Source organism: Nerophis ophidion, linkage group LG20 (genome assembly GCF_033978795.1).
Source record: "Nerophis ophidion isolate RoL-2023_Sa linkage group LG20, RoL_Noph_v1.0, whole genome shotgun sequence".
In the NCBI taxonomy this organism is placed as follows: Eukaryota; Metazoa; Chordata; class Actinopteri; order Syngnathiformes; family Syngnathidae; genus Nerophis; species Nerophis ophidion.
In genome coordinates, this window is record NC_084630.1 from 3,230,509 (window position 1) to 3,256,117 (window position 25,609).

Genomic DNA, 25,609 nt, shown 5'->3' on the forward strand with positions numbered 1-25,609 from the left:
TTATGAGATGAACAAGGTTATTTAATTTTTCTATAAGGTTTAAAATGTTTCAAAGGATTCTTCTTCTTCGCACTTTGTAAACACTTTGGGTTTGAACAGTTTCTTAAAATGGATCATATTATTACATTGTTTAACTTTCTTGCTTAATCCAGGGATTCTCAAACTGTGATGTGTGCACCATTAGTGGTACGCCGGCTCCATCTAGTGGTACGCCAAAGAATGACTTGATTAAGGTACATTGTTGTATTTTCGTACGTATAAACACAGTGTTACGGGCTAAAAATATTCAATATAATAGTTAAATAAAGCCACTGCCTTGTTTTTTTTAATGAATACTTAAGTATACTGTATTTTAATGTTGGTCATTATGGTGGTGCTTGCAGAGACAAGTTTTTTTCTGAGGTGGTACTTGGTGAAAAAAGTTTGGGAACCACTGGCTTAATATTTTCCACAACTTAAGTCCACACCCTGATATGCTAAAGGTCTTAAATATGTTGTGTGCATACAAATGTTTTGAATTACATTATATAAAAAAAATGGGACAAGTGATAGAAAATGGATGTATGGATTTCTCCTCTTTTGTTGAGAATACATCTTGTAAATGTGAGGGTAGCAGGTTATAGTTTACTTAGTACATCATTTTAGCTGTTAGCAAATGTACCAAATCATTGCATTTCAATATGTCTGATTCAATTAATAAAGGGTTTAAATTGTCTCGATAGCCAACAATATGTGTTAATATGTGTTTTTTTTTACAACACAATTAGTAAATAAAGTTCACTATTGGAGTTACTGTATTTCCCCATATTTCTACACAATAACTCAGAAATGGTGACACAATTAAGCGGGCAGTAGATAATATGGAGTGATTTTAAATATTTAGCTTTACCCATGATTGAAATATTGTAGCTGAGATAGGCGCCGGCGCCCCCCGCGAACCCGAAAGGGAATAAGCGGTAGAAAATGGATGGATGGATGAAATATTTCTCGCCAATTTATGCTGTATATTTGTAAGTGAAAGTGAAAAAATAATTGTTATTTTGTGAGAGAAGACAGCGTCCTTTGCTGTGAGTGTGCCTTGAGTGTAAAAAGCTTACAGCACCTGGTATTCCCAGGCGGTCTCCCATCCAAGTACTAACCAGGCCCGACCCTGCTTAGCTTCCGAGATCGGACGAGATCGGGCGTGTTCAGGGTAGTATGGCCGTAAGCCGACAAAATACGCAAAATTTACCTACTTAAATCGAACAGTGGGTGACATTATTGTTTGTCTTCCAGCCTGGCACGCATGCGCACACTAAGTTCTGTTTGTCGTGGCTGTGTGAAAACACGCTTGGCTCAGCCAATCACAAGTCCAACAACTGACATTAGCCCCGCCCCCTGCCAGCCCAAACATCTGTGTGACCTTCCAAAAACTTCCTGTAGTCAAATATTGGCCAGGTTAGTGGAAATCAAAGGCCTTGTAATTAATGGTCATTTAAAGTGACAATTAAGTCCGTGATTGGTCATTTTTAAAAATGCAATTTCTAATCCGTCAATATTTTCACAATTTGGGGAAATGAGCCAATCAGTGTCTCTTATTCCAACACAACTTTATCAGCCAATCAGCTCCGCATCTGGACAACTTTATTTCCCAACAATTTGGCCAATGGGAGAGCACCCAGCTGCTTCCGGCCTCATTAGCATATTTATAATTTCACCAATCACCGACTCTAACCTCACTAATATATATTTATACACAGTTTATTTATAGAACGTCACACCGCAACAAAGGAAGACAACAGTCAGAATAGCCACAAAAGAAGTGAACATTAATGTGTGCACACGCCATATGTGAGTCATTTTCATAAAAGAGTCGTTTTTGCAGCTACTTTGCAGGTTCAGGCCTGGTTAGTACTAGAAAAAGTGACTACCTGGGATAACCAGGTGATGTAAACATTTACACACTTGCGGCACACTCACAGCAGAGGGCGCTGTTTCCTAATTTGCTGAGAAAAAAATATGTTGGGTTTAATTAATTTTCAGTTAAATTCTTGGGCAGTTTTTTGCCATTTTACTCAACCACACAGACTTGTTGAATGCTGAATATGCTATTGTTGATCTTTTTACTGTCTGCATCTTTTTTTACTCCTCTTCTTCCCCATTTTTGACGGATTATTGTTTCCCAAAAAATGAGTTTGACACAAAGATAGACAACATTCACACTCACATTCACACACTCGTGACCATTTAGTGTTGTTAATCAACACGGTGCATGTCTTTGGAGGTGGGAGAAAGTCATTGCCGGAGGGAACAATACCGGGGGAACATGGATATGGAGATTGAACCCAGGGCCTTCTTATTGTGAGGCACACACACTAACCCCTGGTCCGCTGTACTGTCCCAGTCTAAAACCGTTAATAAAAAATAATTTTTTTCTCAATAAACAGTTAAACATGTTGTAATTCACATTATTTGATGAACAAGATTATCTCATTTTTCTATGAGGTTTAAAATGTTTCAAAGGATTCTTCTTCTTTGCACTTTGTAAATACTTTGGGTTTGAAAAGTTTCTCAAAATGGATCATATTATCGTAGAGGCAGGGATTTGTTTCTCACTTCAGACCGGCAAAGCATAAAAAATAGTACGGTCCTGATCTGTGGTCTTAGTGACCACTATATAACCTTCTACACGCGCAAAATAACTAAACCCAAAGCCAATGGCCACACAACAGCTCAGTCCAGATCCCTTAAAAACATACTCCAGTGATAATGTCAACCTTAAATTAGGTGAGTGGGACTGGTCCCCTGTACTCACGAGGAACCTGGTCGAAGATGCTTGGGATCGCTTCAAAACAATGTTCCTAGCGATACTAAATGATATGGCTCCCGTGAGAACAGTCAGGATCAAAGCCCGCTCTGAACCATGGATTAATATTAGACATATTAGCTGCCATAAAAGACAGACAGAAAATACTTCAAATATCAAAAGTGTAAAACCAAAGTAGATAAACAACCCAATAATAATATTAATAATAACATCAAATAACTCCTTTCAACACTCAAAAAGCAATGCAATAAAATAAGAAATAAGACAAACAACTTGACAAAATAGAGGAAAACACAAATAAGCCATGTGAGCTCTGGGAAATTCTCAACAGCCAGCTTCCTGGATGCAGCCAGAAACTTAAAACCAGACTCACCAACATCAACATGAAGGAGGGTGACTCCCTCATTACAGACAAAATGGAGGTAGCAAGCAGACTTAACACCTTTTTCACCAGCATAGCCACAACTCTAGTTAACAAGCTGTCCCATCACTCTGGAGCTCTGGTGTAGAACACATTAAAGCCTTCTACAGAAAGCTAGGAGTAATCAACAACTACTTCAAATTAGAAATGGTCTCAGCTGACGAGGTGCTTAATAAATTGAGCGTGCTCCACCCAAACAAGGCCATTGACCTTGACAATATTTCGATAAAACGTCATCGAACTGGATGCAATCTGGATGCAATCTTACTCGGAGGGGAGGAAACAGGTGGTAGAGGTGAACGGCACCGTGTCCCCTCCCCTCTCAGTAAGCTGTGGAGTCCCCCAAGGCAGTATACTAGGACCTTTACTGTTCCTAATATACGTAAATGACACACCATCAGCATGAAACTGTGAATTGTTCCTCAACTCGTCACTGCTGGTATCCGGCAAGGACAAGTCACAGGTGGAACAAATCCTCAGTGCTGAACTCCTTAGTATTTACACCTGGCTCGCTGACAACAAACTATCCATACACTTCGGTAAAACAGAATCCATCCTATTTGGGTCCCACATCAACCTTACGAAAGTCAGTGACTTCACTATAAAAGTGGGTGACATTGTTATCACCAGGAAAGATGAAATCACCTACCTAGGTTCCATTATAGAGGCCAATCTTTCCTGTGATAAAATGGCAACCAAGGTAATCAAAAAGGTCAACCAAAGACCGAAATTCCTCTACAGAATGTCCTCTCTGGTCAACAAAAGCACCTTGAAGATTCTAGCGGGAACTCTCATTCAACCCTTTTTCAATTACACTTGCACCTGCTGCTACCCCAGCACCTCCAAAACCATCAAATCTAGACTCCAAACATCCCAGAACAAGCTAGTCAGGTTACTTTTAGACCTCCACCCCAGATCCCACCTCACTCCAACCCACTTCTCCAAAGTGGGCTGGCTCAGGGTGGAGGACAGAGTCAAACAACTTGCACTGAGCCTAGTCTATAAAATCCGCTACACCTCCCTGATACCGAAGTACATGTCAAACTACGCGCCATAACCACAACACCAGGGGGAGCTCCACAAACCACGTTTAACCCAGATTCCGATCTAACAAAGGTCTTAACTCATTCTCTTTCTATGCCACATCAATGTGGAATGCACTCCCAACAGGTGTAAAAGTAAGTGCATCTCTATCCTCCTTCAAAACCACTCTAAAACAACACCTCCCGGCAACTTCACCTCTTTTATAATACCCTCCTCCATTCACATCCCATCTCCCTGGATTGTAAATAACCAAATGTAAATAATCAAATGTATTTCTAATGTATATACTTGTTCTTATGCTATGTGAACTCACTATGTTCTCTGCTGGCTGTACATATCCTACTAAGTCAGACCTACCATGTTTCAATGTCCACATTTCTCTGTTGATGCAATTGTTGACGACTGAAGTACTGATATCCACCAAAGCTCCTCATTCCACCCCCCGGAGTCTAAATTATGTAAATAATTCAATGTATATACTCTGATGATTAACTTGTGTGATGACTATTATTCTGATAGTATATATTTGTACCATGAATTGATTAACGTGTTCCCCAAATTAAACAAGTTGAAAAACTTATTCGGGAGTTACCATTTAGTGGTCAATTGTACGGAATATGTACTGAACTGTGCAATCTACTAATAAAAGTTTCAATCAATCAATCAAAACTTGTCACCTGGGATAGTGGGTGTGGCTACATCATACTTGCCAACGTTGAGACCTCCGATTTCGGAGGGCGTGGTTAAGAGCGGAGGAGTAATACTTGACTTCCAGTGAAATATATATATATATCCATCCATCTATCCATCCATCATCTTCCGCTTATCCGAGGTCGGGTCGCGGGGGCAGCAGCCTAAGCAGGGAAGCCCAGACTTCCCTATCTCCAGCCACTTCGTCTAGCTCTTCCCGGGGGATCCCGAGGCGTTCCCAGGCCAGCCGGGAGACATAGTCTTTCCAACGTGTCCTGGGTCTTCCCCGTGGCCTCCTACCAGCTGGACGTGCCCTAAACACATCCCTAGGGAGGCGTTCGGGTGGCATCCTGACCAGATGCCCGAACCACCTCATCTGGCTCCTCTCGATGTGGAGGAGCAGCGGCTTTACGTTGAGCTCCTCCCGGATGGCAGAGCTTCTCACCCTATCTCTAAGGGAGAGCCCCGCCACCCGGCGGAGGAAACTCATTTCGGCCGCTTGTACCCATGATCTTATCCTATATATATATATATACATATATATATAAATAAATCAAATACTTGAATTTTACACATACACACACACATAACACTCATCTACACATTGTTGAGTTAAGGGTTGAATTGTCCATCCTTGTTCTATTTTCTGTCAATATTTTTGTAACCATGCTGAACACCCTCTCTGATGATGCATTGCTGTGTGGCACACACAAAAGTGCTTTCATCAAATCTGGAATCTTCCATCTTCGACTCCTTGTTGTGTTTGCAGTTGTGCACTGCGCTCTCTAAAAACCGTATATGTTATTGTCACATATACATGTACAGTAGATGGCAGTATTGTCCTGTTTAAGAGTGTCACAACATGGCTGTTTACGGCAGGCGAACTGCTTTACGGTAGACGAAAACGTGACTGCTGTTGTTGTGTGTTGTTACCGCTCTGGGAGGACGTTAATGAAACTGCCTAACAATAAACCCACATAAGAAACCAAGAACTTGCCCTCGATCATTCTACAGTTATAACATCATTGGGCAGACACGCTGTTTATATTGTGGGAAAACGGACGTGAAAACAGGCTGTCTTCACTCAGGTCCGCATGGAGCTGGAGGGGACGTGGCCTCCAGCTCCGCCTGAATTTCGGGAGAAAATTTGTCCCGGGAGATTTTCGGGAGAGGCGCTGATTTTCGGGAGTCTCCCGGAAAATCCGGGAGGGTTGGCAAGTATGGGCTACATGTGTGTGGGTGGAGTGTTTGTGGGGGTGAATGATTGCTGAATGAATATTACCTGCACCTGTCTGGGAATTGTTTGGCTTGTATGGAGAGATAGTCACACAACTTTGTCAACAGAAATAACGGCACCCAGGTTCACTCTTGCTTGGCGTTCTTTTTGAAGATTCTCCATTTTGCACACCAAGGCCTTTTCAGTGAGAATTATTTTTCTTTTAACTGTTTCAGTTTCAATTTCATTTGTATATGAACCAGCTTTTCATCCACTCATCTTGACATCCAGCAATATGTGCACCACAACAGTTCAGAGAGCATATGTCACAATCCACATTTGCATCATGAATCCACATCCAACTTTGCTGCTTTGTTTGGGCACAAATATGAATCCATACATGAATCTACTGTTGCTTCCAAATCCACACTTTATTTCAGGTTTGACCATCAGCAATAAATGCATCAAACTTCCACATCCAACATCACTCCTTTTATGTGCACAAATAAGCGATCCACTTTTCCACAGGTTAATTCAATCCCAAGCAATAATGACATCAAAATGACAGCCACAGCTATCCAATATGCAGCAGTAACCAGCATCAGCTGTGTCCAGACAAGTATACTTCACAGCAGGAATGAACTGAATTTCACATACCATGGGTTGTGCTGCGCTCCTTTGTTTCATTCTGTTACTTGAGTGGTTGAGCGGTCCAAAGTGTACAATTCCAGTGAATTATCAGAAGGTCGGTGTCGGATCTGTAGCCTTTTCTGTTGACAAAGTTGTGTGACTATCTCTCCATACAAGCCAAACAATTCCCAGACAGGTGCAGGTGATATTCATTCAGCAATCATTCAGCCCCACACACACTCCGCCCACACACTTGTAGCCACACCCACTATCCCGGGTGACAAGTGAGACACAAATCCCTGCCTCTACAATTATTACATTGTTGAATTTTCTTGCTTAATCCAGGGATTCTCAAATTGTGATGTGTGTACCATTAGTGGTACGCCGGCTCCATCTAGTGGTACACCAAAGAATCACTTGATTAAGGTACAGTGTTGTTTTTTCCTACGTATAAACACACTGTTACTGGGCAAAAATATTCAATATAATTGTTAAATAAAAGCTCTGCCTTGTTTTTTGAATGAATATTTAGGCCTACTATGCTACTGTATTTTAATGTTGGTCATTATGGTGGTGCTTGCAGAGACAAGTTTTTTTCTGAGGTGGTACTTGGTGAAAAAAGTTTGGGAACCACAGGCGTAATATTTTCCACAACTTAAGTCCACACACTCATATGCTAAAGGTCTTAAATATGTCACGTGCCAACCAATTTTTTTGAATTACATTTTATATTTCTCCTCTTTTGTTGAGAATAAATGTTGAAAATTTGAGGATAACAAGTTATAGTTGATTTAGTACATAATTTTAGCTGTTTGCAAATGTACCAAATCATTGAATTTCAATATTTGATTACATTAATAAAGGGTTGGAATGGTCTTGATAGCCAACATTATGTGTTAATATTTGTTTTTTTTACAACACAATTAGTAAATAAAGTTCACTATTGTAGTTACTGTATTTCCCCATATTTCTACACAATAACTCAGATATGGTAATACAAGCGGGCAGTAGATAATATGGAGTGATTTTGAACCGCTTTACCCATGATTGAAATATTTCTTGTCAATTTATGCTGTATATTTGTAAGTGAAAGTGAATGAAAAAATAATTGTTATTTTGTGAGAGAAGATAACGTCCTTTGCTGTGAGTGTGCCTTGAGTGTAAAAAGCTTACAGCACCTGGTATTCCCAGGCGGTCTCCCATCCAAGTACTAACCAGGCCCGACCCTGCTTAGCTTCCGAGATCGGACGAGATCGGGCGTGTTCAGGGTAGTATGGCCGTAAGCCGAGGAGATTTGCAAAATGTACCTACTTAAATCGACCAGTGGGTGAAATTAACGTTTGGTCTCCAGCCTAGCACGCATGCGCAAATTAATGTTCTGTTTGTTGTGGCTGTGTGAAAACACGCTTGGCTCAGCCAATCACAAGTCCAACAACTGACATTAGCCCCGCCCCCTGCCAGCCCAAACATCTGTGTGACCTTCCAAAAATTTCCTGTAGTCAAATATTGGCCAGGTTAGTGGAAATCAAAGGCCTTGTAATTAATGGTCATTTAAAGTGACAATTGTACACAGTCCGTGATTGGTCATTTTTAAACATGCGGTTTGTAATCCGTCAATATTTTCACAATTTGGGGAAATGAACCAAGCAGTGTCTCTTATTCCAACACAACTTTATCGCCCAACAATTTGGCCAATGGGAGAGCACCCAGCTGCTTCCGGCATCATTAGCATATTTATTAATTCACCAATCACCGACTTTTTGGAGTTGCTGTGAGTGAACACTTTAAATTGTCATTAAAGGACATAGTCTTTAATTTCCTCTAAACTCACTAATATATATTTATCCACAGTTTATTTATGGAACGTCACACCGGTGTGTTGGATGCCAAGGGGCGGGACTAACGGCAGTTTGAGACTTGTGATTGGCTGATCAAAGCGTGTTTGTTCCTGACATGGCCTCACGTTGAACCGCAGCAAAGGAAGACAACAGTCACATAGCCACAAAAGAACTGAACATGAATGTGTGCACACGCCTTTTGTGAAAAATAGGCTCATTTTTGCTGCTCCTTTGCAGGTTCAGGCCCTGTTAGTACTAGAAAAAGGGACTACCTGGGATAACCAGGTGATGTAAACCTTTTACACTTGCGGCACACTCACAGCAGAGGGCGCTGTTTATAACTTGTTGAGAAAAAAATCAGTTGCGTTTATCCATCCATCCATCCAATTCCTACCACTTGTCCCGTTCAAGGTTGCTGAAGCCTCTCTCACCTGCATTCGGGCGGAATGCGGGGAAAACCCTGGACAAGTCGCCACCTCATCGCAGGGTTAACACAGACAGACAGACAACATTTACACTCACATTCACACACTAGGGACCATTTAGTGTTGTTAATCAACCTATCCCCAGGTGCATGTCTTTGGAGGTGGGCAGAAGCCGGAGTACCCGGAGGGAACAATACTGGGGGAACATGGAAACTCCACACAGAAACATTGAGATTGAACCCAGGGCCTTCTTATTGTGAGCCACACACTATAACCTCTGTGTCACTGTGCTGTCCCAGTCTAAATCCATCCATACATCCATTTCTACCGCTTATTCCCTTTGATGTCACTGGTTCCTATCTCAGCTACAATCGGGCGGAAGGCGGGGGACACCCTGGACAAGTCGCCACTTCATCACAGCAGTCTAAATCCATTAATAATAAATAATATCGTTCTCATGAACATTTAAACTTGTTGTATTTCACATTATGAGATGAACAAGGTTATCTCATTTTTCTACAAGGTTTAAAATGTTTCAAAGGATTCTTCTTCTTCGCACTTTGTAAAACTTTGGGTTTGAACAGTTTCTTAAAATGGATCACATTATTACATTGTTTAACTTTCTTGCTTCTTAATCCAGGGATTCCCAAACTGTGATGTGTGTACCATTAGTGGTACGCCGGCTCTATCTAGTGGTACGCCAAAGAATGACTTGATTAAGGTACATTGTTGTATTTTCCTACGTATAAACACAGTGATACTGGCCAAAAATATTCAATATAATTGTTAAATAAAACCACTGCCTTGTTTTTTTCAATGAATGCTTACGCCTACTATGCTACTGTATTTTAATGTTGGTCATTATGGTGGTGCTAGCAGAGACAAGTTTTTTTCTGAGGTGGTACTTGGTGAAAATAGTTTGGGAACCACTGGCTTAATATTTTCCACAACTTAAGTCCACATCCTGATATGCTAAAGGTCTTAAATATGTTGTGTGCATACAAATGTTTTGGATTACATTTTATAAAAAAAAAAAAAAAAGGGACAAGCGTCAGAAAATGGATGGATGGATTCCTCCTCTTTTGTTGAGAATACATTTTGTAAATGTGAGGGTAGCAAGTTATAGTTTACTTAGTACATCATTTTAGCTGTTTGCAAATGTACCAAATCATTGCATTTCAATATGTCTGATTCAATTAATAAAGGGTTTAAATTGTCTCGATAGCCAACAATATGTGTTAATATGTGTTTTTTTTTACAACACAATTAGTAAATAAAGTTCACTATTGGAGTTACTGTATTTCCCCATATTTCTACACAACTCAGATATGGTAACACTAGCGAGCAGTAGATAATATGGAGTGATTTTAAATATTTGGCTTTACCCATGATTGAAATATTTCTCGTCAATTTATGCTGTATATTTGTAAGTGAAAGTGAATGAAAAATCAATTGGTATTTTGTGAGAGAAGACAGCGTCCTTTGCTGTGAGTGTGCCTTGAGTGTAAAAAGCTTACAGCACCTGGTATTCCCAGGCGGTCTCCCATCCAAGTACTAACCAGGCCCGACCCTGCTTAGCTTCCGAGATCGGACGAGATCGGGCGTGTTCAGGGTAGTATGGCCGTAAGCCGACATAACATGCAAAATGTACCTAGTTAAATCAAACAGTGGGTGACATTATTGTTTGTCTTCCAGCCTGGCACGCATGCGCACACTAAGTTCTGTTTGTTGTGGCTGTGTGAAAACACGCTTGGCTCAGCCAATCACAAGTCCAACAACTGACATTAGCCCCGCCCCCTGCCAGCCCAAACATCTGTGTGACCTTCCAAAAATGTTCTGTAGTCAAATATTGGCCAGGTTAGTGGAAATCAAAGGTGTTGTAATTAATGCTCATTTAAAGTGACAATTGTACACAGTCCGTGATTGGTCATTTTTAAACATGCAGTTTCTAATCCGTCAATATTTTCACAATTTGGGGAAATGAACCAATCAGTGTCTCTTATTCCAACACAACTTTATCAGCCAATCAGCTCCGCTTCTGGACAACTTTATCGCCCAACAATTTGGCCAATGGGAGAGCACCCAGCTGCTTCCGGCCTCATTAGCATATTTATTAATTCACCAATCACCGACTTTTCGGAGTTGCTGTGAGTGAACACTTTAAATTGTCATTAAAGAACATAGTCTTTAATTTCCTCTAACCTCACTAATATATATTTATCCACAGTTTATTTATAGAACGTCACACCGCAACAAAGGAAGACAACAGTCAAAATAGCCACAAAAGAAGTGAACATTAATGTGTGCACACGCCATTTGTGAGTCATTTTCATAAACGGGTCAATTCTGCGGCTCATTTGCAGGTTCAAGTCTGGTTAGTACTAGAAAAAGTGACTACCTGGGATAACCAGGTGATGTAAACCTTTAAACACTTGCGGCACACTCACAGCAGAGGGCGCTGTTTCTAACTTGCTGAGAAAAAAATCTGTTGGTTTTAATTAACTTTCAGTTCAATTCTTGGGCAGTTTTTTGCCATTTTACTCAGCCACACTGACTTGCTGAATGCTGAATATGCTATTGTTGATCATTTTTCTCTCTGCATCTTTTTTCACTCCTCTTCTTCCCCATTTTTGACGGATTGTTGTTCCCCAAAAAATGAGTTTGACGCAAAGATTGACAACATTCACACTCACATTCACACACTCGTGACCATTTAGTGTTGTTAATCAACACGGTGCATGTCTTTGGAGGTGGGAGAAAGTCATTGCCGGAGGGAACAATACCGGGGGAACATGGATATGGAGATTGAACCCAGGGCCTTCTTATTGTGAGGCACACACACTAACCCCTGGTCCGCTGTACTGTCCCAGTCTAAAACCGTTAATAAAAAATAATTTTTTTCTCAATAAACAGTTAAACATGTTGTAATTCACATTATTTGATGAACAAGATTATCTCATTTTTTCTATGAGGTTTAAAATGTTTCAAAGGATTCTTCTTCTTTGCACTTTGTAAACACTTTGGGTTTGAAAAGTTTCTCAAAATGGATCATATTATCGTAGAGGCAGGGATTTGTTTCTCACTTCAGACCGGCAAAGCATAAAAAATAGTACGGTCCTGATCTGTGGTCTTAGTGACCACTATATAACCTTCTACACGCGCAAAATAACTAAACCCAAAGCCAATGGCCACACAACAGCTCAGTCCAGATCCCTTAAAAACATACTCCAGTGATAATGTCAACCTTAAATTAGGTGAGTGGGACTGGTCCCCTGTACTCACGAGGAACCTGGTCGAAGATGCTTGGGATCGCTTCAAAACAATGTTCCTAGCGATACTAAATGATATGGCTCCCGTGAGAACAGTCAGGATCAAAGCCCGCTCTGAACCATGGATTAATATTAGACATATTAGCTGCCATAAAAGACAGACAGAAAATACTTCAAATATCAAAAGTGTAAAACCAAAGTAGATAAACAACCCAATAATAATATTAATAATAACATCAAATAACTCCTTTCAACACTCAAAAAGCAATGCAATAAAATAAGAAATAAGACAAACAACTTGACAAAATAGAGGAAAACACAAATAAGCCATGTGAGCTCTGGGAAATTCTCAACAGCCAGCTTCCTGGATGCAGCCAGAAACTTAAAACCAGACTCACCAACATCAACATGAAGGAGGGTGACTCCCTCATTACAGACAAAATGGAGGTAGCAAGCAGACTTAACACCTTTTTCACCAGCATAGCCACAACTCTAGTTAACAAGCTGTCCCATCACTCTGGTGGCTCTGGTGTAGAACACATTAAAGCCTTCTACAGAAAGCTAGGAGTAATCAACAACTACTTCAAATTAGAAATGGTCTCAGCTGACGAGGTGCTTAATAAATTGAGCGTGCTCCACCCAAACAAGGCCATTGACCTTGACAATATTTCGATAAAACGTCATCGAACTGGATGCAATCTGGATGCAATCTTACTTGGAGGGGAGGAAACAGGTGGTAGAGGTGAACGGCACCGTGTCCCCTCCCCTCTCAGTAAGCTGTGGAGTCCCCCAAGGCAGTATACTAGGACCTTTACTGTTCCTAATATACGTAAATGACACACCATCAGCATGCCACTGTGAATTGTTCCTGTTTGCGGATGACTCGTCACTGCTGGTATCCGGAAAGGACAAGTCACAGGTGGAACAAATCCTCAGTGCTGAACTCCTTAGTATTTACACCTGGCTCGCTGACAACAAACTATCCATACACTTCGGTAAAACAGAATCCATCCTATTTGGGTCCCACATCAACCTTACGAAAGTCAGTGACTTCACTATAAAAGTGGGTGACATTGTTATCACCAGGAAAGATGAAATCACCTACCTAGGTTCCATTATAGAGGCCAATCTTTCCTGTGATAAAATGGCAACCAAGGTAATCAAAAAGGTCAACCAAAGACCGAAATTCCTCTACAGAATGTCCTCTCTGGTCAACAAAAGCACCTTGAAGATTCTAGCGGGAACTCTCATTCAACCCTTTTTCAATTACACTTGCACCTGCTGCTACCCCAGCACCTCCAAAACCATCAAATCTAGACTCCAAACATCCCAGAACAAGCTAGTCAGGTTACTTTTAGACCTCCACCCCAGATCCCACCTCACTCCAACCCACTTCTCCAAAGTGGCCTGGCTCAGGGTGGAGGACAGAGTCAAACAACTTGCACTGAGCCTAGTCTATAAAATCCGCTACACCTCCCTGATACCGAAGTACATGTCAAACTACGCGCCATAACCACAACACCAGGGGGAGCTCCACAAACCACGTTTAACCCAGATTCGGATCTAACAAAAGTCTGAACTCATTCTCTTTCTATGCCACATCAATGTGGAATGCACTCCCAACAGGTATAAAAGTAAGTGCATCTCTATCCTCCTTCAAAACCACTCTAAAACAACACCTCCCGGCAACTTCACCTCTTTTATAATACCCTCCTCCATTCACATCCCATCTCCCTGGATTGTAAATAACCAAATGTAAATAATCAAATGTATTTCTAATGTATATACTTGTTCTTATGCTATGTGAACTCACTATGTTCTCTGCTGGCTGTACATATCCTACTAAGTCAGACCTACACTGTTTCAATGTCCACATTTCTCTGTTGATGCAATTGTTGACGACTGAAGTACTGATATCCACCAAAGCTCCTCATTCCACCCCCCGGAGTCTAAATTATGTAAATAATTCAATGTATATACTCTGATGATTAACTTGTGTGATGACTGTATTATTCTGATAGTATATATTTGTACCATGAATTGATTAACGTGTTCCCCAAATTAAACAAGTTGAAAAACTTATTCGGGAGTTACCATTTAGTGGTCAATTGTACGGAATATGTACTGAACTGTGCAATCTACTAATAAAAGTTTCAATCAATCAATCAAAACTTGTCACCTGGGATAGTGGGTGTGGCTACATCATACTTGCCAACGTTGAGACCTCCGATTTCGGAGGGCGTGGTTAAGAGCGGAGGAGTAATACTTGACTTCCAGTGAAATATATATATATATCCATCCATCTATCCATCCATCATCTTCCGCTTATCCGAGGTCGGGTCGCGGGGGCAGCAGCCTAAGCAGGGAAGCCCAGACTTCCCTATCTCCAGCCACTTCGTCTAGCTCTTCCCGGGGGATCCCGAGGCGTTCCCAGGCCAGCCGGGAGACATAGTCTTTCCAACGTGTCCTGGGTCTTCCCCGTGGCCTCCTACCAGCTGGACGTGCCCTAAACACATCCCTAGGGAGGCGTTCGGGTGGCATCCTGACCAGATGCCCGAACCACCTCATCTGGCTCCTCTCGATGTGGAGGAGCAGCGGCTTTACGTTGAGCTCCTCCCGGATGGCAGAGCTTCTCACCCTATCTCTAAGGGAGAGCCCCGCCACCCGGCGGAGGAAACTCATTTCGGCCGCTTGTACCCGTGATCTTATCCTATATATATATATATATACATATATATATAAATAAATCAAATACTTGAATTTTACACATACACACACACATAACACTCATCTACACATTGTTGAGTTAAGGGTTGAATTGTCCATCCTTGTTCTATTTTCTGTCAATATTTTTGTAACCATGCTGAACACCCTCTCTGATGATGCATTGCTGTGTGGCACACACAAAAGTGCTTTCATCAAATCTGGAATCTTCCATCTTCGACTCCTTGTTGTGTTTGCAGTTGTGCACTGCGCTCTCTAAAAACCGTATATGTTATTGTCACATATACATGTACAGTAGATGGCAGTATTGTCCTGTTTAAGAGTGTCACAACATGGCTGTTTACGGCAGGCGAACTGCTTTACGGTAGACGAAAACGTGACTGCTGTTGTTGTGTGTTGTTACCGCTCTGGGAGGACGTTAATGAAACTGCCTAACAATAAACCCACATAAGAAACCAAGAACTTGCCCTCGATCATTCTACAGTTATAACATCATTGGGCAGACACGCTGTTTATATTGTGGGAAAACGGACGTGAAAACAGGCTGTCCTCACTCAGGTCCGCATGGAACTGGAGGGGACGTGGCCTTCAGCTCCGCCTGAATTTCGGGAGAAAATTTGTCCCGGGAGATTTTCGGGATAGGCGCTGAATTTCGGGAGTCTCCCGGAAAATCCGGGAGGGTTGGCAAGTATGGGCTACTTGTGTGTGGGTGGAGTGTTTGTGGGGGTGAATGATTGCTGAATGAATATCACCTGCACCTGTCTGGGAATTGTTTGGCTTGTATGGAGAGATAGTCACACAACTTTGTCAACAGAAATAACGGCACCCAGGTTCACTCTTGCTTGGCGTTCTTTTTGAAGATTCTCCATTTTGCACACCAAGGCCTTTTCAGTGAGAATTATTTTTCTTTTAACTGTTTCAGTTTCAATTTCATTTGTATATGAACCAGCTTTTCATCCACTCATCTTGACATCCAGCAATATGTCCACCACAACAGTTCAGAGAGCATATGTCACAATCCACATTTGCATCATGAATCCACATCCAACTTTGCTGCTTTGTTTGGGCACAAATATGAATCCATACATGAATCTACTGTTGCTTCCAAATCCACACTTTATTTCAGGTTTGACCATCAGCAATAAATGCATCAAACTTCCACATCCAACATCACTCCTTTTATGTGCACAAATAAGCGATCCACTTTTCCACAGGTTAATTCAATCCCAAGCAATAATGACATCAAAATGACAGCCACAGCTATCCAATATGCAGCAGTAACCAGCATCAGCTGTGTCCAGACAAGTATACTTCACAGCAGGAATGAACTGAATTTCACATACCATGGGTTGTGCTGCGCTCCTTTGTTTCATTCTGTTACTTGAGTGGTTGAGCGGTCCAAAGTGTACAATTCCAGTGAATTATCAGAAGGTCGGTGTCGGATCTGTAGCCTTTTCTGTTGACAAAGTTGTGTGACTATCTCTCCATACAAGCCAAACAATTCCCAGACAGGTGCAGGTGATATTCATTCAGCAATCATTCAGCCCCACACACACTCCGCCCACACACTTGTAGCCACACCCACTATCCCGGGTGACAAGTGAGACACAAATCCCTGCCTCTACAATTATTACATTGTTGAATTTTCTTGCTTAATCCAGGGATTCTCAAATTGTGATGTGTGTACCATTAGTGGTACGCCGGCTCCATCTAGTGGTACACCAAAGAATCACTTGATTAAGGTACAGTGTTGTTTTTTCCTACGTATAAACACACTGTTACTGGGCAAAAATATTCAATATAATTGTTAAATAAAAGCTCTGCCTTGTTTTTTGAATGAATATTTAGGCCTACTATGCTACTGTATTTTAATGTTGGTCATTATGGTGGTGCTTGCAGAGACAAGTTTTTTTCTGAGGTGGTACTTGGTGAAAAAAGTTTGGGAACCACAGGCGTAATATTTTCCACAACTTAAGTCCACACACTCATATGCTAAAGGTCTTAAATATGTCACGTGCCAACCAATTTTTTTGAATTACATTTTATATTTCTCCTCTTTTGTTGAGAATAAATGTTGAAAATTTGAGGATAACAAGTTATAGTTGATTTAGTACATAATTTTAGCTGTTTGCAAATGTACCAAATCATTGAATTTCAATATTTGATTACATTAATAAAGGGTTGGAATGGTCTTGATAGCCAACATTATGTGTTAATATTTGTTTTTTTTACAACACAATTAGTAAATAAAGTTCACTATTGTAGTTACTGTATTTCCCCATATTTCTACACAATAACTCAGATATGGTAATACAAGCGGGCAGTAGATAATATGGAGTGATTTTGAACCGCTTTACCCATGATTGAAATATTTCTTGTCAATTTATGCTGTATATTTGTAAGTGAAAGTGAATGAAAAAATAATTGTTATTTTGTGAGAGAAGATAACGTCCTTTGCTGTGAGTGTGCCTTGAGTGTAAAAAGCTTACAGCACCTGGTATTCCCAGGCGGTCTCCCATCCAAGTACTAACCAGGCCCGACCCTGCTTAGCTTCCGAGATCGGACGAGATCGGGCGTGTTCAGGGTAGTATGGCCGTAAGCCGAGGAGATTTGCAAAATGTACCTACTTAAATCGACCAGTGGGTGAAATTAACGTTTGGTCTCCAGCCTAGCACGCATGCGCAAATTAATGTTCTGTTTGTTGTGGCTGTGTGAAAACACGCTTGGCTCAGCCAATCACAAGTCCAACAACTGACATTAGCCCCGCCCCCTGCCAGCCCAAACATCTGTGTGACCTTCCAAAAATTTCCTGTAGTCAAATATTGGCCAGGTTAGTGGAAATCAAAGGCCTTGTAATTAATGGTCATTTAAAGTGACAATTGTACACAGTCCGTGATTGGTCATTTTTAAACATGCGGTTTGTAATCCGTCAATATTTTCACAATTTGGGGAAATGAACCAAGCAGTGTCTCTTATTCCAACACAACTTTATCGCCCAACAATTTGGCCAATGGGAGAGCACCCAGCTGCTTCCGGCATCATTAGCATATTTATTAATTCACCAATCACCGACTTTTTGGAGTTGCTGTGAGTGAACACTTTAAATTGTCATTAAAGGACATAGTCTTTAATTTCCTCTAAACTCACTAATATATATTTATCCACAGTTTATTTATGGAACGTCACACCGGTGTGTTGGATGCCAAGGGGCGGGACTAACGGCAGTTTGAGACTTGTGATTGGCTGATCAAAGCGTGTTTGTTCCTGACATGGCCTCACGTTGAACCGCAGCAAAGGAAGACAACAGTCACATAGCCACAAAAGAACTGAACATGAATGTGTGCACACGCCTTTTGTGAAAAATAGGCTCATTTTTGCTGCTCCTTTGCAGGTTCAGGCCCTGTTAGTACTAGAAAAAGGGACTACCTGGGATAACCAGGTGATGTAAACCTTTTACACTTGCGGCACACTCACAGCAGAGGGCGCTGTTTATAACTTGTTGAGAAAAAAATCAGTTGCGTTTATCCATCCATCCATCCAATTCCTACCACTTGTCCCGTTCAAGGTTGCTGAAGCCTCTCTCACCTGCATTCGGGCGGAATGCGGGGAAAACCCTGGACAAGTCGCCACCTCATCGCAGGGTTAACACAGACAGACAGACAACATTTACACTCACATTCACACACTAGGGACCATTTAGTGTTGTTAATCAACCTATCCCCAGGTGCATGTCTTTGGAGGTGGGCAGAAGCCGGAGTACCCGGAGGGAACAATACTGGGGGAACATGGAAACTCCACACAGAAACATTGAGATTGAACCCAGGGCCTTCTTATTGTGAGCCACACACTATAACCTCTGTGTCACTGTGCTGTCCCAGTCTAAATCCATCCATACATCCATTTCTACCGCTTATTCCCTTTGATGTCACTGGTTCCTATCTCAGCTACAATCGGGCGGAAGGCGGGGGACACCCTGGACAAGTCGCCACTTCATCACAGCAGTCTAAATCCATTAATAATAAATAATATCGTTCTCATGAACATTTAAACTTGTTGTATTTCACATTATGAGATGAACAAGGTTATCTCATTTTTCTACAAGGTTTAAAATGTTTCAAAGGATTCTTCTTCTTCGCACTTTGTAAAACTTTGGGTTTGAACAGTTTCTTAAAATGGATCACATTATTACATTGTTTAACTTTCTTGCTTCTTAATCCAGGGATTCCCAAACTGTGATGTGTGTACCATTAGTGGTACGCCGGCTCTATCTAGTGGTACGCCAAAGAATGACTTGATTAAGGTACATTGTTGTATTTTCCTACGTATAAACACAGTGATACTGGCCAAAAATATTCAATATAATTGTTAAATAAAACCACTGCCTTGTTTTTTTCAATGAATGCTTACGCCTACTATGCTACTGTATTTTAATGTTGGTCATTATGGTGGTGCTAGCAGAGACAAGTTTTTTTCTGAGGTGGTACTTGGTGAAAATAGTTTGGGAACCACTGGCTTAATATTTTCCACAACTTAAGTCCACACCCTGATATGCTAAAGGTCTTAAATATGTTGTGTGCATACAAATGTTTTGGATTACATTTTATAAAAAAAAAAAAAAAAGGGACAAGCGTCAGAAAATGGATGGATGGATTCCTCCTCTTTTGTTGAGAATACATTTTGTAAATGTGAGGGTAGCAAGTTATAGTTTACTTAGTACATCATTTTAGCTGTTTGCAAATGTACCAAATCATTGCATTTCAATATGTCTGATTCAATTAATAAAGGGTTTAAATTGTCTCGATAGCCAACAATATGTGTTAATATGTGTTTTTTTTTACAACACAATTAGTAAATAAAGTTCACTATTGGAGTTACTGTATTTCCCCATATTTCTACACAATAACTCAGAAATGGTGACACAATTAAGCGGGCAGTAGATAATATGGAGTGATTTTAAATATTTGGCTTTACCCATGATTGAAATATTTCTCGTCAATTTATGCTGTATATTTGTAAGTGAAAGTGAATGAAAAATCAATTGGTATTTTGTGAGAGAAGACAGCGTCCTTTGCTGTGAGTGTGCCTTGAGTGTAAAAAGCTTACAGCACCTGGTATTCCCAGGCGGTCTCCCATCCAAGTATTAACCAGGCCCGACCCTGCTTAGCTTCCGAGATCGGACGAGATCGGGCGTGTTCAGGGTAGTATGGCCGTAAGCCGAAGAGATTTGCAAAATGTACCTACTTAAATCAAACAGTGGGTGACATTATTGTTTGTCTTCCAGCCTGGCACGCATGCGCACACTAAGTTCTGTTTGTTGTGGCTGTGTGAAAACACGCTTGGCTCAGCCAATCACAAGTCCAACAACTGACATTAGCCCCGCCCCCTGCCAGCCCAAACATCTGTGTGACCTTCCAAAAATGTTCTGTAGTCAAATATTGGCCAGGTTAGTGGAAATCAAAGGTGTTGTAATTAATGCTCATTTAAAGTGACAATTGTACACAGTCCGTGATTGGTCATTTTTAAACATGCAGTTTCTAATCCGTCAATATTTTCACAATTTGGGGAAATGAACCAATCAGTGTCTCTTATTCCAACACAACTTTATCAGCCAATCAGCTCCGCTTCTGGACAACTTTATCGCCCAACAATTTGGCCAATGGGAGAGCACCCAGCTGCTTCCGGCCTCATTAGCATATTTATTAATTCACCAATCACCGACTTTTCGGAGTTGCTGTGAGTGAACACTTTAAATTGTCATTAAAGAACATAGTCTTTAATTTCCTCTAACCTCACTAATATATATTTATCCACAGTTTATTTATAGAACGTCACACCGCAACAAAGGAAGACAACAGTCAAAATAGCCACAAAAGAAGTGAACATTAATGTGTGCACACGCCATTTGTGAGTCATTTTCATAAACGGGTCAATTCTGCGGCTCATTTGCAGGTTCAAGTCTGGTTAGTACTAGAAAAAGTGACTACCTGGGATAACCAGGTGATGTAAACCTTTAAACACTTGCGGCACACTCACAGCAGAGGGCGCTGTTTCTAACTTGCTGAGAAAAAAATCTGTTGGTTTTAATTAACTTTCAGTTCAATTCTTGGGCAGTTTTTTGCCATTTTACTCAGCCACACTGACTTGCTGAATGCTGAATATGCTATTGTTGATCATTTTTCTCTCTGCATCTTTTTTCACTCCTCTTCTTCCCCATTTTTGACGGATTGTTGTTCCCCAAAAAATGAGTTTGACGCAAAGATTGACAACATTCACACTCACATTCACACACTCGTGACCATTTAGTGTTGTTAATCAACACGGTGCATGTCTTTGGAGGTGGGAGAAAGTCATTGCCGGAGGGAACAATACCGGGGGAACATGGATATGGAGATTGAACCCAGGGCCTTCTTATTGTGAGGCACACACACTAACCCCTGGTCCGCTGTACTGTCCCAGTCTAAAACCGTTAATAAAAAATAATTTTTTTCTCAATAAACAGTTAAACATGTTGTAATTCACATTATTTGATGAACAAGATTATCTCATTTTTTCTATGAGGTTTAAAATGTTTCAAAGGATTCTTCTTCTTTGCACTTTGTAAACACTTTGGGTTTGAAAAGTTTCTCAAAATGGATCATATTATCGTAGAGGCAGGGATTTGTTTCTCACTTCAGACCGGCAAAGCATAAAAAATAGTACGGTCCTGATCTGTGGTCTTAGTGACCACTATATAACCTTCTACACGCGCAAAATAACTAAACCCAAAGCCAATGGCCACACAACAGCTCAGTCCAGATCCCTTAAAAACATACTCCAGTGATAATGTCAACCTTAAATTAGGTGAGTGGGACTGGTCCCCTGTACTCACGAGCAACCTGGTCGAAGATGCTTGGGATCGCTTCAAAACAATGTTCCTAGCGATACTAAATGATATGGCTCCCGTGAGAACAGTCAGGATCAAAGCCCGCTCTGAACCATGGATTAATATTAGACATATTAGCTGCCATAAAAGACAGACAGAAAATACTTCGAATATCAAAAGTGTAAAACCAAAGTAGATAAACAACACAATAATAATATTAATAATAACCTCAAATCACTCCTTTCAACACTCGAAAAGCAATGCAATAAATTAAGAAATAAGACAAACAACTTGACTTAATAGAGGAAAACAGAAATAAGCCACGTGACCTCTGGGAAATTCTCAACAGCCAGCTTCCTGGATGCAGCCAGAAACTTAAAACCAGACTCACCAACATCAACATGAAGGAGGGTGACTCCCTCATTACAGACAAAATGGAGGTAGCAAGCAGACTTAACACCTTTTTCACCAGCATAGCCACAACTCTAGTTAACAAGCTGTCCCATCACTCTGGTGGCTCTGGTGTAGAACACATTAAAGCCTTCTACAGAAAGCTAGGAGTAATCAACAACTACTTCAAATTAGAAATGGTCTCAGCTGACGAGGTGCTTAATAAATTGAGCGTGCTCCACCCAAACAAGGCCATTGACCTTGACAATATTTCGATAAAACGTCATCGAACTGGATGCAATCTGGATGCAATCTTACTCGGAGGGGAGGAAACAGGTGGTAGAGGTGAACGGCACCGTGTCCCCTCCCCTCTCAGTAAGCTGTGGAGTCCCCCAAGGCAGTATACTAGGACCTTTACTGTTCCTAATATACGTAAATGACACACCATCAGCATGCCACTGTGAATTGTTCCTGTTTGCGGATGACTCGTCACTGCTGGTATCCGGAAAGGACAAGTCACAGGTGGAACAAATCCTCAGTGCTGAACTGCTTAGTATTTACACCTGGCTCGCTGACAACAAACTATCCATACACTTCGGTAAAACAGAATCCATCCTATTTGGGTCCCACATCAACCTTAGGAAAGTCAGTGACTTCACTATAAAAGTGGGTGACATTGTTATCACCAGGAAAGATGAGATCACCTACCTAGGTTCCATTCTAGAGGCCAATCTTTCCTGTGATAAAATGGCAACCAAGGTAATCAAAAAGGTCAACCAAAGACCGAAATTCCTCTACAGAATGTCCTCTCTGGTCAACAAAAGCACCTTGAAGATTCTAGCGGGAACTCTCATTCAACCCTTTTTCAATTACACTTGCACCTGCTGCTACCCCAGCACCTCCAAAACCATCAAATCTAGACTCCAAACATCCCAGAACAAGCTAGTCAGGTTACTTTTAGACCTCCACCCCAGATCCCACCTCACTCCAACCCACTTCTCCAAAGTGGCCTGGCTCAGGGTGGAGGACAGAGTCAAACAACTTGCACTGAGCCTAGTCTATAAAATCCGCTACACCTCCCTGATACCGAAGTACATGTCAAACTACGCGCCATAACCACAACACCAGGGGGAGCTCCACAAACCACGTTTAACCCAGATTCGGATCTAACAAAAGTCTGAACTCATTCTCTTTCTATGCCACATCAATGTGGAATGCACTCCCAACAGGTATAAAAGTAAGTGCATCTCTATCCTCCTTCAAAACCACTCTAAAACAACACCTCCCGGCAACTTCACCTCTTTTATAATACCCTCCTCCATTCACATCCCATCTCCCTGGATTGTAAATAACCAAATGTAAATAATCAAATGTATTTCTAATGTATATAGTTGTTCTTATGCTATCTGAACTCACTATGTTCTCTGCTGGCTGTACATATCCTACTAAATAAGACCTACACTGTTTCAATGTCCACATTTCTCTGTTGATGCAATTGTTGACGACTGAAGTACTGATATCCACCAAAGCTCCTCATTCCACCCCCCGGAGTCTAAATTATGTAAATAATTCAATGTATATACTCTGATGATTAACTTGTGTGATGACTATTATTCTGATAGTATATATTTGTACCATGAATTGATTAACGTGTTCCCCAAATTAAACAAGTTGAAAAACTTATTCGGGAGTTACCATTTAGTGGTCAATTGTACGGAATATGTACTGAACTGTGCAATCTACTAATAAAAGTTTCAATCAATCAATCAAAACTTGTCACCTGGGATAGTGGGTGTGGCTACATCATACTTGCCAACGTTGAGACCTCCGATTTCGGAGGGCGTGGTTAAGAGCGGAGGAGTAATACTTGACTTCCAGTGAAATATATATATATATCCATCCATCTATCCATCCATCATCTTCCGCTTATCCGAGGTCGGGTCGCGGGGGCAGCAGCCTAAGCAGGGAAGCCCAGACTTCCCTATCTCCAGCCACTTCGTCTAGCTCTTCCCGGGGGATCCCGAGGCGTTCCCAGGCCAGCCGGGAGACATAGTCTTTCCAACGTGTCCTGGGTCTTCCCCGTGGCCTCCTACCAGCTGGACGTGCCCTAAACACATCCCTAGGGAGGCGTTCGGGTGGCATCCTGACCAGATGCCCGAACCACCTCATCTGGCTCCTCTCGATGTGGAGGAGCAGCGGCTTTACGTTGAGCTCCTCCTGGATGGCAGAGCTTCTCACCCTATCTCTAAGGGAGAGCCCCGCCACCCGGCGGAGGAAACTCATTTCGGCCGCTTGTACCCGTGATCTTATCCTATATATATATATATATATACATTTATATATAAATAAATCAAATACTTGAATTTTACACATACACACACACATAACACTCATCTACACATTGTTGAGTTAAGGGTTGAATTGTCCATCCTTGTTCTATTTTCTGTCAATATTTTTGTAACCATGCTGAACACCCTCTCTGATGATGCATTGCTGTGTGGCACACACAAAAGTGCTTTCATCAAATCTGGAATCTTCCATCTTCGACTCCTTGTTGTGTTTGCAGTTGTGCACTGCGCTCTCTAAAAACCGTATATGTTATTGTCACATATACATGTACAGTAGATGGCAGTATTGTCCTGTTTAAGAGTGTCACAACATGGCTGTTTACGGCAGGCGAACTGCTTTACGGTAGACGAAAACGTGACTGCTGTTGTTGTGTGTTGTTACCGCTCTGGGAGGACGTTAATGAAACTGCCTAACAATAAACCCACATAAGAAACCAAGAACTTGCCCTCGATCATTCTACAGTTATAACATCATTGGGCAGACACGCTGTTTATATTGTGGGAAAGCGGACGTGAAAACAGGCTGTCTTCACTCAGGTCCGCATGGAGCTGGAGGGGACGTGGCCTCCAGCTCCGCCTAAATTTCGGGAGAAAATTTGTCCCTGGAGATTTTCGGGATAGGCGCTGAATTTCGGGAGTCCCCTGGAAAATCCGGGAGGGTTGGCAAGTATGGGCTACTTGTGTGTGGGTGGAGTGTTTGTGGGGGTGAATGATTGCTGAATGAATATCACCTGCACCTGTCTGGGAATTGTTTGGCTTGTATGGAGAGATAGTCACACAACTTTGTCAACAGAAGTAACGGCACCCAGGTTCACTCTTGCTTGGCGTTCTTTTTGAAGCTTCTCCATTTTGCACACCAAGGCCTTTATCATGAGAATGCTTTTTCTTTTAACAGTTTCATTGAAATAAATTTAATTTGTATTTGAACCAGCTTTTCATCCACTCA

At 41.4% G+C, this 25,609-nt stretch overlaps 5 non-coding genes across 5 annotated transcripts; all 5 read right to left on the reverse strand.

The window, feature by feature from the left end:
* Window positions 1-1,090: 1,090 nt before the first annotated feature.
* Window positions 1,091-1,209, reverse strand: LOC133539415 (5S ribosomal RNA). The gene has a single exon (XR_009803367.1). It is a non-coding gene; the product is annotated as a 5S ribosomal RNA (ribosomal RNA).
* A 6,764-nt stretch (window positions 1,210-7,973) lies between these two features.
* LOC133539416 (5S ribosomal RNA) lies at window positions 7,974-8,092 on the reverse strand. The gene has a single exon (XR_009803368.1). It is a non-coding gene; the product is annotated as a 5S ribosomal RNA (ribosomal RNA).
* Window positions 8,093-10,580: 2,488 nt separating this feature from the next.
* Window positions 10,581-10,699, reverse strand: LOC133539421 (5S ribosomal RNA). Its single transcript, XR_009803373.1, has one exon. It is a non-coding gene; the product is annotated as a 5S ribosomal RNA (ribosomal RNA).
* A 6,846-nt stretch (window positions 10,700-17,545) lies between these two features.
* LOC133539260 (5S ribosomal RNA) lies at window positions 17,546-17,664 on the reverse strand. Its single transcript, XR_009803229.1, has one exon. It is a non-coding gene; the product is annotated as a 5S ribosomal RNA (ribosomal RNA).
* A 2,495-nt stretch (window positions 17,665-20,159) lies between these two features.
* Window positions 20,160-20,278, reverse strand: LOC133539343 (5S ribosomal RNA). The gene has a single exon (XR_009803301.1). It is a non-coding gene; the product is annotated as a 5S ribosomal RNA (ribosomal RNA).
* Window positions 20,279-25,609: the final 5,331 nt, after the last annotated feature.